Below are 17,100 nucleotides of genomic sequence, written 5' to 3'. Positions count from 1 at the left end.
CTGGGAAGGGGACAGTCCAGTCTGCCTGGCTTGAGCTGCATGCTACCTCTTGACTGGGTGACAGGAGAGCACTTAAGTTTTGCTGTCCTACTAGTGCTGTTCATAATAAGGGAGAGAAGACTCCCCCCCCAGAATAAAAAAGCCAGGGTGCCGTTTGGGATGGATGATAGCACGTCCAGGAAATGCACCCCCCAAAGAGAAACTGAAGGGTAAAGAGAAACAGACACTCGAGAGTGGAGGGAAGAGTCTAGGAAGCAGGCAGCATGTGCCAGGGCCCTGGGGTGAGGGGGTGTCAGGTAAGAAGGGATGCATATAAACATACACAAGCAGAGAAATGTCTCAGGAAAACCCTGCCTACAAGAGCCAGCCACCAGAAGAGAAAGGTGTCGAGAGACCAAGACAAATCCAGGATCACAGAGTGCAAGCTATTAAGGACTTATAGACAGAAGGGTGTCTTGGTGGCAGCAAAGCAGGAGGGTCCCCATCCCCAAAGGCAAGAAGAGGGGTCCGTATGCTAAGCTGGCCAATAGGAATGCACTTGGGCTTTCTCAATAACTATTTTCTTTCTTTTTTTTTAAAGAGAGAGAATTTTTTCATATTTATTTTTCAGTTTTCGGTGGACACAACATCTTTATTTTATGTGGTGCTGAGGATCGAACCCAGCGCCCCTCACATGCCAGGCAAGCACATTACTGCTTGAGCCACACCCCCAGCCCACTATATCAAGTGTCATGAAGAAGAACCAGGTGTGTGAGGGGTGTGAAACTCTCAACTGGACTACCCAGTGACTTCTTTATCTCATGGAGTTTGGAATGCATACCAGGGTCACCTGTGGTAACCAAGATGGCTGTACACAGGTCAAGTTGGATCCCCACAAGTAAAATTGTGTGGCTAGATAAATGATCAGTAGGCAAGAGAGTGGGTGGATGGATAGATAGATAGATACATAGGTAGATAGATACATAGATACATAGATAGATAGATAGATAGATAGATAGATAGATAGATAGATAGATAGAATGATTGGGTGGGTGGATAGATGGATGGATGGATGCACAAGTAGATTGGTGGATGGATGAACAAGTGAATGGTGGACAAATGGATAATAGGATGGACGGATGGATGGATGGACAGATGGACAAGTGGGAAAGTAGATGAGTAGACGGATAGATGAATGAAAAGATGGATGGATCTTCTTGAGCTGGTGGTATTCTGGCCTCTTCCTAGTCTGCAAGTTTCAGCATGGACATGTGGGGCAGGCATGATTGAGGGTTAGGGCTGGGAAGCAGCTGAGGCCAGAGAGCACCTGAGGCACCACGCGTCAGAGGCGCCTAGTCTCAGAGCCAGCGGGGGGGGGGGGGTTGCATGAACTTGGCACCCTGGGCACCTCCCTCCCCTCCCTTGGCCAGCCCTGTTGAGTGTCACCCACACACTCTGGAAAGGAAACGGACCCTGCCTCTGTAGGCAGAGGGCCTGTTGGGCACTGTAGACAGAGTCAGGGCCCAGGTGTCCTCACGTTTGGCCCTTCACTAAGACAAGGTCATGAACACGACCATTGGCAGGGCTCTCGTCCTAGCTCTGGGACATCTTCTGCGTGAACTTGAAGAAGACTCTGCCCCTCTCTGGGATTCGGTTTCCTTCTTTGCAAAGCAAGAGAGGTTGCACTCAACTCTGGAATGATTTGGTTCAACTGGGGTCAGAAAAGGAAGCAGGAAGCCCCCAGAACCCTTCCAGGCAACGCCTCCTCAGGGGCTCCACTTCCCACTCCCCGGTGTTTCCTCCACCTGTCGACTGACAAGCATTCTTCCTGCACACCTGGATGTGGGCTTGATGCTGGCTGCAAGGATGAGCCACCCAGAGACCAACCCTGCCCTCCTGGAGCTGAGAGTCCAGCAAAGAACTCAGGTGGCAAATCAAGAAGGAACCACTGCCGGGTAGTACCCGCTGCCCTGAAATCCACTGCACAGGGAGCCCCAGCTGGCCTGCAGGCAGGGAGGCTTCCTGGAGGAGGTGGCTTGTACAACTGAGCAGGAAGACACTGAGCAGAGGAAGAAGTGGGGCCCCGAGTCTCACTCAGAGGTCTGGGGAGGTGGGTCAGAGCCCAGCACTGTGGCCCCTCGCCCGGCCCCTCGCCAAGCCATTTGCCCATCTGCAGCAGCTGTGGTGCCTGCAGCTCCCTGCCCTGTCCTCTCCCCTGCCTGGTGGGGTTGGACCTTGCTGAGCACACAGAGGGGCTTCAAGCTGTGACTGGTTGGAACAGAGGCCACCCAGGGCCTCACTGTGGGCACACAAGCCCTGTGCAGCCCGGTGTGAGACCTTGGAAAGATGTTTGCTCCAAAGACACGATTCTGCCTTTCCTTTTCCATTTTGATGGCTCCCTTCCCATCCTCTGCCTGGATCCTGAGCCTCGCGGAGCTCGCTCTCCATTATCCGTGGCCCCCGGTGGCAGATTCTAGGGTCTGTGATCGGGCTGCCTACAGCGCCGTGTATGACAGCTGGAGGATCCGGGAGCTCCAGCTCCCCACGCTCCCCCGCCACGCCAAAGAGACAAAATATTTTCATTTCTAAGCCTCTCAGCCTGGAGGGGAAACAAGTTACAGCACCATGTGACCACCGCCGCGGCTAAGAAGCCTCACAGCTAGGAGGGCATCGGCCGCAGCCCGGCCTTCCAAAAGTCACACATATGTGGCCCCCTGACATCACAGGGAGGACAGAGGTGCTCCTAGCCCACGCCCCACGCTGTCTGGAGCCCCCAGGCACAGCAGGGTCTAGGGCGGAGGAGGGCTGAGCGACGCTACGGAGGCTCCTCTTTGCCTGGTGCTGCGTGGTCTGCTCACTCCTCGGGTTTGCAGGAGCCGCCACCTGCATTAGCGCTCTGTGCTGCTCGGGCCGTTCCACGGAGTCAGCAGTTTACTACAGCCGTTCATTATCTCCTGCTGTCTGCAGGTCTGGGTCTGGGTAACATGTCGCTTACTAATCAAGGTGAGGTGGAGGCATCGGCCAGGCTGCCAGCTCGTCTGAGAGGCTTGGGACTCTCTTCCAAGCTGATGGTTCCTGGGAGAATTCATTTGCTTGTGGCAGTAGGACAGAGTCTCAGCTTCTAGAGACCCCGCCATGCCACTCCACATGGCCCTCTCCATGGCACGGCAGCTGGCTACTGCAAGGTGGACAGGAGAGGGTCTTCTGCCTCAGATCTCCACTACTGATTAGAGACCTCAATCACGTCTACAAAAACCCTTTGCAATCCCATACAGCACAGCCCGACCCTGGGAGGGACATCCCTTCGAAGTCTGTCCCACCCACCTCCGAGGGGAACACTGTGCAAGCAGGGTCCATCCTGCAGCTCCGTACAGCCAGTGTCCACGTGGTCTCAATGCCTGCATCCAGTCCAGGGGGATGTGAGGATGATGGTGTGGGCTTCCACGGGGCTGCAGCCCAGGCGGCCTGAGTTGAAGCTCAGCGCTGACCCTAACTGTGTGACCCTGGGCAAGCCAGTGGACTTCCCTGTGCCTCCATTTCCCTATCCATAAAATGGGCTCAGTGCTGAACCCATTCAGTCAGTTGTGTTGAAGTGGAAGTGGAAGAGACGCGCCGCTCTCCCAGCACAGAGCCCGGCCACCGGGACTGTTCCATGCATCTCCACGTTCTGCTGGGGCCCGGAGCTCGTTCCCCCAAAGCAGCGGCCCTCCCTCTCTGCGTCCCAGGAGCAGACGGAATCGAGCAATTAGCCTTCAGTAATAAAAGTGCCCGGCATCCGCCAGGCTGCAGAGGGATTTATGCACTCCGCAGAAGCTCGCGCTGCTCCCGGGGAGTTTGTCAGGGGACCACTTCCCAGGTACGGACCAAAACACCCCATCCATCACTGCCAGGCCCTCCCCACGGTGACATATTAAAGCACTGCTGTCCCCTTCCGCATTCCCAAACCTCCTACAGGAAGCCTGGGTTATTTTTATAATCTGACCAGAAAAAGGTAATAAACCCGATCTTTCACGCAGAGCTCTGCCGCCAGAAACGCTGACTTCCGCCAGCCGAGGCGCCCGCCGTCAGAGGCCCCCAGAGCATCTTGCTTCTTTCTTTCTCTGAAACAAAAGACACTTTATGCAAAACGATTGTAAAACTCCTAAAGCCTCCCCTCCTGTCTCCGTTAATCTCGGACTTCACGGCCCTGCCTCAGGACAGCAAGACCCTCACAGAGAGGTGACTGGAGAGCCAGAGGCACCAGCTGCTGCCCTGGGGGCTTCTCTCCCCCTCCACCCAGGCAGACCTGGTCACCTCGCCAGCCGGCTGCCATCACACCTCAACGCCAGGGTCACAGCCTCGCATGCCCCCCCGCAGTAGCCACGGCTCCACCCTCCCAAGGGTCCTTCCCCACTGCAGAGGAGCCAACAAACTATGATCATGGCTCAGCCCTCGCTGCCACTGAGTGAAGGCAGCGTCCTGGCTTAGTTCTGCCCAGAGACAGAATCAGGCCTCCCGAAACTGCAGCACGGCCACCTCTGGCCTTGCACCTGCCCACCCGCCCGCCCTCCCACAGAGGCACACACCCCAGCCCCTCCACAAACCTCTTTCTTGTCCTGACAGCTGTTACCAACAGCCACACCCGGACCTGCCATCCCCACATGCACGCGGCCAAGTGTTCCCTGAGGACCAGTCTCTTCTTCCCCACAAACCCACCCACGTCCCCACAGTCTGGGCCCTCCTGCTGCCCACCTCTGGTACCATCAAGCCTGGCTCTCAAAACTCATTCTCACAGAGGCACGCATGGCCAGGAACCACGAAGAGTGTTAGCTGGGCACAGAGCTTCGGCTCAGAACCTGCTGGGAAGCCAAGTGCAGAGGTCACCTGTCTCCTGGGTACAGGCTGCTGCCCACGTTGCTGCCCGGTGGCCCACAGGAAACGGCCAGCTAACGCAGGAAGCAGCACCAGGTGCACTGCAGGCGTGACCTCGCTGGGCGAGGGCGCCAGGGGGCTGGAGAGCGCAGCCAGCCTTGCACATGGATGAGGTACCAGGCTGGACCTGCCAGAGGCCCTGGTGGGACAGAGACTGAGCGGGAAGCTGGTGAGCCTCTTCAGGGCGTGAGGGCTGGGTTGATGCATGAACAGAATATTCCAGAAACCCGAAGGAGAGCTCTGAAGATGGAACCCCACCTCTCTCGCTGCCTCCCCACACTCGGCTCCACCCATAACCCTAGCGAGCTGCATGCACCCCACCCGACGCCCATGCGCCCCTCCCCCGCCCTGCTCCAGCTTCCCACCCTTCCCCACCACTGGGGGGGCGTCAGTCTCGCCCGCGCCGTGAGGAAGGCAGACCCTCAGCCCCGCCCAGGTGCCCGGGATTGGCACACACACCAGAGCAGCTCAGTCAAGGGCCCCTCACCCCAGGGTGCTCCTCCCTGCCTGCCCACCCCTGTGTCCACGTCACCTCCCCAGCTCATATGCAAGGCTGGGTCCACGCTCCTGGAGGCAGACAGAGCAAAGACCAGGCAGAGCCAGCTCACCTGGGAGGGTGGACGCCAAGCCACCTCTCTGCCACCAGCCCATGCAAAACCAGCCACTGCCAGGTGCCACTGTGTTGGGCTTCAGTCACAACCAAGACCTGCTGTCTATGCTCCGACTGTTCTGCCCCGTGGCACCCTTGGTGTGTGGACTGGAGGACACGTGAGGACCAGGGTACAACTGTTTTAAGATCGAATGACTTGTTCGCTGTCTCTTAAAATTCAGAGAAGAGAAGGCCGTGACCTTTAGGAAAGAGCCCATGAGCCACAGAGGCAAGAGGCCTGGGCCAGCTGCCCAGCATCCGGTCTGGCAGGAAGTGGCTAAAGCCTCCCTGGGTGCCACGGCCAGGACCAGGGACTCCGTGGGTCATTTTGTTCCTCTGTCCAGGAGGTTGAGAGATCTCGGAGTTGGCTGCCTGGGACCCTCCTGGGACTGGAATGAGATGGGAGCATGTGGCTAGCAGCGGCCCACCCTGCCTGTCCTTCTGAAGAGGCCAGCAGCCCTGTGGAAAGGGATCCTCCTTTTCCGTAAGCACTGTGATCTCACGGCCCCAGCTGCCCTCTCAGAGGGTCTGGACCTGGCCCGAGGGGCAGGGCCATTGGAAGAGCCCTGGGGCAGGGGCTGGGGTGCTGGAGAGGAGGGCATTCTGTGGGCAGGGGTGCCAGGCTGCAGTTACTAATTCATTTGGATGAAGTCTCTAAACTATAATTAAGGAAGAATCTCTCCAAGTTCAGAGCACACAGAACAATTAACAGCTGCCCGCTTGATTAACAGCCAGGGCTGAAGCGGTGCCCGGCGGACGGCACCACAGCCCTGTGCTGATGAGGTTCTCCACCCGCCCGTGCAGCCTCTGCCTGCAGCTCCTCGGGGCATTGCTTCTGCCCTGCTGGATGGTGGGCGAGAGGGAAGTCTCTCAGAGAGTGGGCTGGGAGCCCACCGAACTGCACAGCACCAATCCAGATCCAGCAGGTGCCTGAGTACAGAGCCTGCGGGAGCCAGGCCACGTGCCCAAGGGCTGTGACCCGAGCAAGGAGCCGTGAGGGGCAGGAATTGACCTCAGAACCCATCTTGGGTGGGTTCGGAGAGCTTGCACGGGCCTCCAGGAAAGCCCCCCAGGAGACAGCAGCCTCGCACTTGGGGACAGCCCTCGGGGACAGCCCTCGGGGACAGCCCTCGGAGTGCTGCTTCCCAGCGGGCTCAGTGCTGCCGCCCTTCAGGAAGGTGATGGAGAGTCCCCCAGCCCCAACCCAGCTCCTCACCAGCACCAGGTTTTGGGTTTGAGGCTACATTAAATGTTGACAGGAGCTTATAAGTGACAGGCTGGCCAACCAGAGGGACCCAGGAAGAATTCTGGGGTGAGGTATGATTCTTCTTAGATGGCAGGAGGAAAGACAGAGGAGAAACCGTTGTTACTTAAAATCCACAACATCAGGAGGCTGAGACAGGAGGATCACAAGTTCAATGCCAGCCTCAGCAAAAAGTGAGGCACTAAGCAACTCAATGAGACCCTGTCTCTAAATAAAATAGGGCTGGGGATGTGGCTCAATGGTCGAGTGCCCCTGAGTTCAATCCCCGGTACTGCAAAAAAATAAAAATAAAATCCACAACTTACTCTCATTAAAGCATGGATGTGTCCTAACATCGGGGTTCTCTGCTTCAGAGCAGAAGATCAACTTCCCCACCTCCCCTGGAGTGAAGCGTGGCCAGGTGGAAGGGGGACAGAGATTGAGAGCCACTGCCACAAAGCTGGGGACGCTCCAGATGAAGGTGCTGATGCCTGGCTCCCAGATGAGAACATGTCCCCAGAGCCCTTCGTTTAGGGCACTAGGTCCTCCCACCTGATCCAAGCCAGTCCTGGTCCCTGGAAGCTGGCTGGGGAATTGAGTGCTGACAGCCAGGTCCAGGTGTGTGGCCTCAGCTTGTCAGCTCCAGGTTAGGAACCAGCCGCCGCAGGTGGGAAGACGGTGACGGTGTTCTCATGGGGACTTAGCCGTCACAAGCCGTGTGGGGAAGGGCAAGCTGAGGGCCACTTGGATGAGGGTCTGGGGACCACAGCGTGGCCGGCAGTGCACCCGCCAGGTGGACTAAGCAGGCTCTCGGAGGAGTCTGTGTGTGTGACTCCGGGGCCTGAATCTCCAGGGGCTGGTTGAGTAGGTCTCAAGAAGAGGGACAGAGGTGGCATGGGGGTGGGGAGCAAGGAAATCAGAGCCTTGTGATGAGGCCTTCGGGGCAGAGTGGGTCTGGACCCTGGGCCCATTGGACTAAAGAGAAGCCCTCACGGCAGTTTCTAGAAAGCTCCGTGGCCTCAAGGAAGGCCAGCATGGCACGGCTCTGTTGTCCCCAAGACAAAAAGGAGCCTTGGTCAGACCCAAACTCCTACAGGTGAGAGGTGGCTGGGAAAGCCACACCCCCCAGAAGGCACAGCTCCCAAGTGGGTCCCCCACGCCCCCACGATCAAGGAGCACAGCAGGAAACCAACTCCAGGGGATGGCTGGGCCTGGCAGCTGAACCAGGCCTGGTGAAGACGTCCCCACCCTGCAGTGGCATCAGAACGTTTGCCCCGGGGGCTGGGAACACTCAGATGGGTGCGCTGGGGGCCTCACCATGCCCCTTCTGCACCGGTGGCCACCTGCTCTGGGTGGGGTCATTTGTCTTTTTAGCTCAGAGACGCCCAGCAGGAGGGGCTGTGTCCAGACCCCTCTAGTGGCCACATGCTTCACCCAGAGATCCTGGGCCAGCCCTAGGAGCAGGAGAAGAGGGCTCCCGGGCTCCCCTCCCAGTGGGCTGAGAGCTGGCAGGGCCCCTTTGTATTTATATTTGGAAATAGAGCATTTGCTGATTAAAAATAGAACTAATGATATCTTTGTTCAACACGGGAAGACAATGGTTCAGAAGAATTATAGTTTCCCTCCCTTTCAAATTTCCTGCAATCTATGGCATTTCCAAGTCTCAGAGAATTTTTCAGAATATTTCTAAGAATAGCTCTGCCAGGACTCACACAGAGGGCATGAAATTTACCCTTCTCACTCGAAGGAAAACCGTTCCCAAGCCTTGAAAGGTCTCCCTGTGTTTGAAGCCACATGAGGTCCCTAGGACAATAGTTCCTGAAAAGCCTCTTTGTAGCACACTGAGGTTGAAAGTTTGCCCTTTTAGAACCCAGCACAGCAAGGGGCCCCGATCTCGAGGCCTCCTCTCCCTGCCCTTGGCCATCCAGCGCACCCTGTCTCCTGCGGGGAGGCACAGAGGACCCCACTCCATGGGCATAGCTGGGCCCCTCTGGGTGGTCCCACGGCAGGGTGGGGGGGGTTCTCCATCAAGCTCAGCAGCAGAGACCACCACCCCCCCACGGTGGAGGCCCAGCAGGTCTACTGTGCCAGAGGGAGAGAGAGTGGGCTCCCTGAGCGACCTGCAGTCCCCTGGTGGACCGTCATCTGGCAATAAAGATCTCCAGTGCTGCCCATGTCCAGGTCGTCCAAGAAGGGGGAAGGGAGCATCACTGAGCGCGTGGGGGGCGGTGCTGGAGCACATGGTGCAGGGCGGCTGCTGCCGCTGAAGCCATGACCTGAGGCCAGCACTGTCCCCAGGCCACCAGAAAGGAGAGGCCAATGGGAGGGGCCTGGCCATGGAGGAGCCCTGCCTTCACCGGGTGCTCCCATGGCACCTCTGGCCACAGGGCTGCTCGCATTCACCTGGTGGCCAGCACAGCCGGGGCTCCACCCCCTCACTCCTGCCTCCCCACACCTGGAAGCCCTCCACCCTGGAGACCGGCTTCCTAGGGACAGACAGACCACACCTGAGAGCCCCAGATGGCAGTCGTCCTTGCAGACCCGAAGCCGGGTCACTTCCGCTCAGCCTCCAGTCTGGGCTGGAAGCAGGAAAGGTCCAGGCCAGGGTGGGCTTGGACCCCAGGAAGAGAGGAGCCCCCACCTCCTGTAAAACCACGGTTCAGACCCCTGCACCTCAGTGTCACTGTGCCACTGGGCAAGTCACCCTGGACCTCTGCCTGGGCCAGGAACCAGTGAGACCACTGCTATAAGCCAGAGACCTGGTGTCCCATGATTCCCTGCTGTTCCCATGGAGGACACGGCCACCAAGGGCCGGCTGGGGCAGCCACCTGGGGCTGCCGGTCTGGGGGGTCCACCCTCCCCCGCAGCTCTGGAAGAGTTCCCTCCTTTTCACAGAGAAGCTCCCCACCACCCGGGGGATGAACAGGGGACACAAGCAGGCAGGCTGTGCAGGCAGGACACAGCAAAACATGGGACAGAAATTCCAAGCATGACAGGCTGCTCCCAACTGGCGCACAAAGGTTTTTACGATGAGCTTGGGGGAAGCCGGCGTTTTAACATTCAGTGAAAGGTTTACAATAATTCCAACATCCAGTCCTTGGATGGTACTAAAATAAGCAACCCCTGGAAGGGATTCGTGTGGCCGTCCACGTGACCGTGAGTGGCGTCTGCCTGATTAGACTCTCTGTGTTTTCTGAATGGTCTGCGTCGTACGCTGTGCGTGACCTTGGAGAGAGCAACTGTGTTCATTTTTAACATAAGCTGGGGCCAAGAACCACGAGATGTTTTCGAAAGTGTGTATAAAGTCATTCAAAGCATAATGATGAACACGGCCCCGTGTAACACTTTCGCTAAGGCAGCTGGGCTGGCATCTTAACAGCAAGGAGAAACTGAGAACCTGCCCTGACTCCATTTTTGAGAGAAGAACAAAAAAAACAGCTTCTACCTCAAGGCCTGTCCAAGGAAGCGGGGTGACCTTTGTCTTTGGAAAAACCCACAGAGCACTCCTAGACACACACCCACCCTGCTGAGTTGTTTATCTACAAATAACAGGAGAGGTCTACGGGCTAGGTGAGGACCCATAGCAACCCCCTAGCAACCACCAATCAGCATGAGACAGGGAGAACACCTGGGGTGCCAGATGACCCCCCAGTAGTTTATGGTGGTGGATAACATGTGGGAAACCATGTAGTTCAGCAACACTCCCCTCGTGGTTTTAAACCAATTAGTCCAAATGAATCCCCCTTTTGTACTAACCAATCACCCTACCCAACTTGTTCCCACCAGCGACTGTGCTCATCATGTTTTAGAGTTGTTTTATGATTTTCCCGCGGTGTGTGATGATTTGCTGTGTGATGTTGTGACGCATAGAGTATCCCCCCCAAAACCTATAAAATCTCACTGGACAAAGGACCAGGACTTGAAGGAAGGAGCGGGTGGGGCTGAGGGATAAGGTGGGGGTTCGTCTGCCGGGTCAAATGAGGAAGAGTCCGCGAGGTCAGGAGTAGAAGTAGGGGAAGGGAGGGGTTTGCGAGCAAGGAGGACTTGAGAGGGAGAACAGGAGGAGCAGAGAGCAGGGTGCTGTGCGCGAAGGGTAAAACCTTCAACGCAGGGAATCTCCCTCCACTTTTTCAGACGCTGGCAGTAGTTAAAAAGGTCCCGGAGAAGATTTGGATCTAATGAGCCTTCTGGAGGCCAATGATTGCCATTATCCAGAGGATATGTAGGCCGATCTGGGGTACAGAATTTGATCAGGAGTTTGGGTTTGATGTCTGGTGCGAGAGAGAGTGTGGCCAGATTTTTTATTAGGCATTTGAGAGGTGAGGTTTCGGGTATAGACGAGGAGGCACCCATGGTCACAGAGAGAGATGGAGGGAGGGAGAGGGAGAGAGAGAGAGAGAGAGAGAGAGAGAGAGAGAGAGAGAGAGAATCTTCGGGCCGGAAAACGATCAGCAAGGGCTCAAAAGGCGTCCCCTTTTAGGACCTTGGGGATCGCGGGACTCTTTGAAGAGCCGGGAAACGAGAAGCAGGCAGTGAGGGTCGTCACCCGAACTGCAACTCTCGGGAGGCAAAAGCTGGAGGCAAAAAGCTGGAGGCCACGAAGAACCTAGTACTAGGATTTACTGGTCACGGAAGGAGGAGAAGGAAGAAACAGAGGGGTCGCTCTCCTGAACCCAGAAGCCTCACACCCCAAAGGAAAGCGGGTCGTCAGAGAGTCCACTGCGGCCGTAAAGGCCTTGGTGGGGTGGGGGTCTCTCCCCTCTATCGGGCATCAGGAGTGTGCCGAAGGATCACAGTCGCAGTTCCCGCTGTAGCCCGAAGAGGGTGACGAGCCAGGAGGGGAACTTACCTAAGCCCGATCAGTGGTGGGTGTAAGGAGCCAGCGTCTGAAAAGGTGGATGAGGGCGAGATGTCTCTGTGGCTCTGTTAAAATGAGCTCACCCGTCTCCCGGGTTTCGGCACCAATGAAGGAAGGAGCAACGCGGGACAAATCACTGGAGAAGTTCCACTTTATTACAAAAGGCTGTGGGCTTATATAGATCTAAGGAAAGGTGGCAGGACTTAGGTGAATGACGGGTCAGCCGTTTACTGGTAAGTTCTTCCAGATGTCAGTTCCGGAGCCCACGAAATTAGTTCTTATTGGGGTTAAGGTTCCCCACCAGCAGGATTTAAATATTGGCGCCGGCGGGAAAGGGAGAGAAGAAGAGAAGCTCCTCAGGCGCCATGTTGGGGTTTTGGGGGTGTGGCTGCCGTTATACCTTTTCCCAACAGGACTCACTCCTTGGGACCGCTGCATCGGAAACGGTTGTGAGTCCAGGCTCGAGCTTGCAATAAAGACTCTTGTGTGATTGCACTGGATTCGGCTCCTGGAGGTCTATTGGGGTCCCACGAATCTGGCATTACAAAACCTGAGGCTGGAGGGCAAGAATTTCCCAGGACTCCAAAGCTGACCCCATTGGACCCAGTCACTTAGACCCTAACCCAACCAACTTGGCCACCAAGTTCTTTGACTCAGACTCCTGACCTCACACTGGCCTCCTGCTCTTCCCCCCATTGCCAGTGCCACCCTGTCCAGCCACTTGTGGGGCCCACCAGGACCACCTGTCTGCTCCCTGTACCATCCCTTTGCCGACCCTGTTACAGGTTGGCTGTGTCTCCCAACAAAGCTGTAGCTGTCCTTGTCCCCAGGGCCTATGACCCCAGGTCCCAGTCCTCATTGGGAAATAGGGCCTGAACAGTGGTCATTAAGTTAAATGAGGTCATTGGGGCAGACCCTAGTCCAAAATGGCTGATGTTCATAAAAGTCTGGATGCACAGAGGAGAGGGGATGGGAGACAGGAGAAGACAGATCACCTGAGGAACCCTGAGGCCCTCGGAAGCTGGAGAGAGGCCTGGTCCATCACCTCACTGTCTCAGGGGGACACTGTCCTGCTGGCACCCCGACCTCAGACCTGCAGCCACCAGGGCCAGGAGTGAATTTCGACTGGTTGAGACTCCAGTCGCAGGACTGGTTACAGCCGCCCAGCAACTTCCGGATTAGCAGACTCCAGCACCAGTGTGGGTGGCAGAGCCTTCCTGACTTCTGCCTCCACTGGGGCCATTGCATGGCTGGCCGCACCTCCTGCCCACCAGCACCGTCCCCGCACCCTAGATGCCCACCACGCCTTTGCCCAGGGACGCCTCGGCCCTAGCCATGGCTTCTGCTCGCCTGCCAGGAGAGGTTTAAATGGCAGGCCTGCGGCAGCCCTCGGGGCTCCTCTCAGTGGCTCCCCAACTTCCCTTCCAGAACCTCAGACTGACCTGCTGCCTCTCCCCCAGGGCAGGGTCATCCAGCTCAGGTTCTCGGGCTGCAGGCCTGGTCAGCTCCTGCTGCAGGGTCCCTGGGCGACATCCCAGTTCTCTGCCCCCTAGACACCAGTGGAGGCCTCCCCACCCCAGTGGTGACAACCAAAGATGTCTGCAGACGTTGCCAAACATCCCCCGGGGAAAGCCGTGTGGCTGAGAGTCACTGCTCTAGGCCAACAACACACGAAGGGTGGAGAGCGCCCGCCTCCCCGCCTCCCCCGCCTCCCCTCCACCCACGCCCAACCCCTGTGGGGTGGCTCCTGCTGCCAACAGACAGTGGACAGAAGGTCTGGGGGAGAGGAGAGTGGACGGCTGGACTGTGGCCTGACCCTGGCTTCTGCTCCTGGTGTTGGGATTACCTTGTGAGGCTCTAGACAGCCTGGGGGCACTCACAGGGACCCTGCCTGGGCTGTCTCTGTCCCTGTTTCTCCCTGTCAGCTGTTTCAGACACACACAGCAGGCCTTTGTATAAACTGTTATCCATCAAGGTGAATGCCAGATAAATAAAAATGAACGGGCAGAAGTGCAAGCAGCATCCGATCCCTCCCAGGCATGGAGATAATATGCTGACACTCTAATGGTTGTATTAACAATGTAATAGACCCAGTGCCGGGGGCAGCCGGCTCACAGCAGCCAGCAGAGCCCAATGTCTGCCCCACCCGGGACTCGGCCAGGCCCTGGGCTCACGGGCTCTGTGGCCCGGTCAGCCAGCAGTCCAGAGGTCCAGTGGCCCCGAGGCGTATTGCATCCCCAGGTGGCCACCCAGACTCCGAGGAGTGCAGCAGCCTGGGCAGCCAGCTGGACACTGGGCTGGGCACCGGGCCTGCTCCTCCAGACCAGGTTCTCCCCCCTGGCACAGCTGGCATTGATCTTTTTGGGAAAAAAAATAGCTTTAACGAATTGCCAGTCGTGTATGGTGCGGCTCAGCCATTTAAAACCTGCGACCTGATGGGTGCACAGCACATTTGTGGGTTTGTGCCGCTGTCACCACAATCAATTTCAGAACATCTTCATCACATTAAAAAAAAAAAACTCTGTAACACTTAGTGGTCACTCCCCATATCCCCTCCCCCCGCTCCCCCCCCCCCAGGCAAGCCATTGTCTACCGTCTATCTCTGTGTGTCCACCTATTTTGTGTTCCTCCCACAGACTGTCTTTCGTGTCCCTTGACGAGCATCTCCCTGCCTCTCTACCTTCAGTCCCCAAAGGCTGCCCCCACACTCTCTCCCCCTCTCGGAGCCACAGCCCAGCACACAGTTAGATGTAGAGTTAGTGGAGACAATAAGGGGTCAGGGAGGAGATGCACTGCAGCCTGCAAGGGGTTGCTGGAGGGAGGAGGCTCAGAACGGAGTTTCGGGCCTGGCAGCCTCTCCCTGCAAGGTGACCTCTGCAAGCCTAGTAACCAACTGAACTCACTGCCAGGGGCTCAGGGCACACCCTCGTGGTGCTGATGGGGAGCCAGGTGAGGAGCAGGGCTGGGTGCTCCCCTGCGCTGTGAGGCATCTGGTGGCCATCCCCACCCCCGGGCAGCTGAGCCCTAGACAGGCAGCTTTCCATCAACCCTGCTCTAGCTCTCGAAGAGGCCAGGGCTGCTGCAGGGGGTGCCAGGGCTCTGACACCCAGGCCTCGCGGCCTCTTCCCGGCCTGGAGTGCTGCTTGCTCTGACACCTGCTGTTCCCTGTTTGCAGAGGTCACCCTGCAGGGAGAGGCAGCCAGGCCCGAAACTCCATTCTGTGCTGCGAAGGAGTGAACAGAGACCTGGTTACTTTGCCACAAACATCCAGGGTGGGAGCCAGGATTCCCCAGAGATTTTCTAAAGTTATCAAAAAGTTCACACACATGTGCATACATGTTGCACAAACATACACACCCACATACGTGCATGCACACACATGGCCCATACACGTGGGCACACCTGTGCAAACATACACCCAGGGGAATAGCATTGTGTTAATAGAATTCAGCTTTTCAGCTCTGCTAAGAAATGTGCAAGGAAAGTTGAAAGCTTCATATCTCAAAAATCGAATCCATGGGCACTTTGAAGTCCAGACACACACAGAAAGGAAGAAAGGCTTCGTCCAGATGCTTCACCCGGTGTGCACTGTGCTCCCACCCAACCTGCTCCCGCCAGAGCGGCTCCACGTTCCGCTGCCTTCACCGGCTGCTTAGAAACCATGCTCCATATTTTTAAAATAAAGGAAGAAAGCCCTCGTGTAATTTAGTGGTGGTTATTTGTCACCCATTCCTGAAAACAAATGCCCACAGCAGTGAAGGCCACCAGATTTATTGGGAGGGAAAGATCTATATTCCCAGGACTCAAGTGACGTTACCAGATTGGGTGATTGCTGCATAAACAATAAATTACCCATTGATTAATTGTGCTTCCAGGGCTTCCTGGAGTATTTTTCATGTGGACAGCTGTGTACACACCAACAGCAAATGGAAAAGGGAAAGGCCAGGGGACCTCGTCCACCACGAAAGGAACAGTGACCACTAATGAGATTTCAGAGCTTCCTATCACCCACGAAGGTCCCTGGACAGCGAGGGATTCCTGGGCGCCCCAGAGACACGAATGCCCTCCCTCCATAAAAATAGATTCAAAACCACGCTCCGGGCTGGGACGGAGGCTCAGTGCTAGAGCACCTGCCCAGCATGCTAAGCCCTGGGTTCCCTCTCAGCATGGAAAATGCATATTCACCCTCTGTGAGATACTACTGCACATCCATTGGAGTAGCTGAAAGGAGAGAGAGAGAGAGAGAACAACAAGTACTGGGCGATTGCAGAATGACGGCGCCCCTCACAGACAGCCAGGGGCCGCACAGGGTGCTCCCCTGTGACGGGCAGATCAGCAGCTCCAGGGGAACTGATGCAGGCTGACCATGCGATCTGCAGTCACGCTCCTTAGCATTGACCCAAATGTGTAGAAAACTTGTGTCCCAGCAAACACCTGCACAAGAGGGCTCACAGCAGCTTGGTTCAGGGTATCTAAACACCAAAAGCAACCAAAATGCCCTTCCATCGAAAGGGATAGTACTCTGCAAGGAGAAAGAGCCCCACCATGCAGACGTGGACGAGTGCAGTGTGCACCAAGCCGTGAAGGACGCCTACCCTTGATGGCTACTTGCCATACAACTGCACAACTACACAATGGGCACACACTCCACCCCTCCAGTGACAAGACTTTCTGGAAAAGGCAAGCCGGCAGAGGCAGTGCCCGGTCAGCGGCTGCCAGGGACTCAGGGAGGGGAGGGGTTGAACTGGCGAAGCAGGTTGTGGGGAGCTGATCCCACGTGACGTGACAGGTGCTTCAACACCCATGGAATTCCACAACGTCAACTGTGCATCTTATTGTGACATTTAAAAAAAAATCAATCAGAAGGTCAGGGGACCCCAAGATGGAAGGAGTCTGCGACAAAAGAATTTAACTAGGGTACAAACGCAGGCCACAGCCTCATGGAAGCTGGCGAGGGGGTCAGAGCCGACCCTGGGGAGCGTGTGCCTGAGCGGAGGATGTAGACACCTCCCAAGGAATGGCAGCGGGCTCGTGGCCCCTCGGTAAGGTGGCTTCCTGGAGGGTCCAGGTAACGATTCTGCAGCCGCTGCACCTGTTCAGAGGGACTGACTGAATTAGTGCCCGGGCGGGAACCAGGGAACAGACCCGCAGGGGAGGAGGAAGGCCAGAAGGAACCGCGTGGGACTGGGGTAGGGTTGGGGGCATCCGTGTGACCTGAGGTCGAGCTTCATAAGCACAGAGACGGAGGGGAAATGCAGAGAGCTCAGCAGGTAGATGGCAGGCAGGCGGACAGCGGTAGGCAGGACCTGGGCGTAGCCGTGGGCGTGGCCGTGGCTGTGGGTGTGATTCCCAGCCCCGTGCACTGTACACTTCCTCTCAAAGTGTGCAGTGTGGAAGGAGGGAAGAGGAGATCATTTGTTTCAAAGACACCAGACAAATTCAGTGAGGCCACCAAGGTCC

Source organism: Marmota monax, unplaced genomic scaffold (assembly GCF_021218885.2).
Source record: "Marmota monax isolate L192 unplaced genomic scaffold, Marmota_monax_Labrador192_F-V1.1 WCK01_AAM20220418_F8-fsc00080, whole genome shotgun sequence".
Lineage (NCBI taxonomy): Eukaryota > Metazoa > Chordata > Mammalia > Rodentia > Sciuridae > Marmota > Marmota monax.
Note: the sequence above shows the minus strand (reverse complement) of the source record.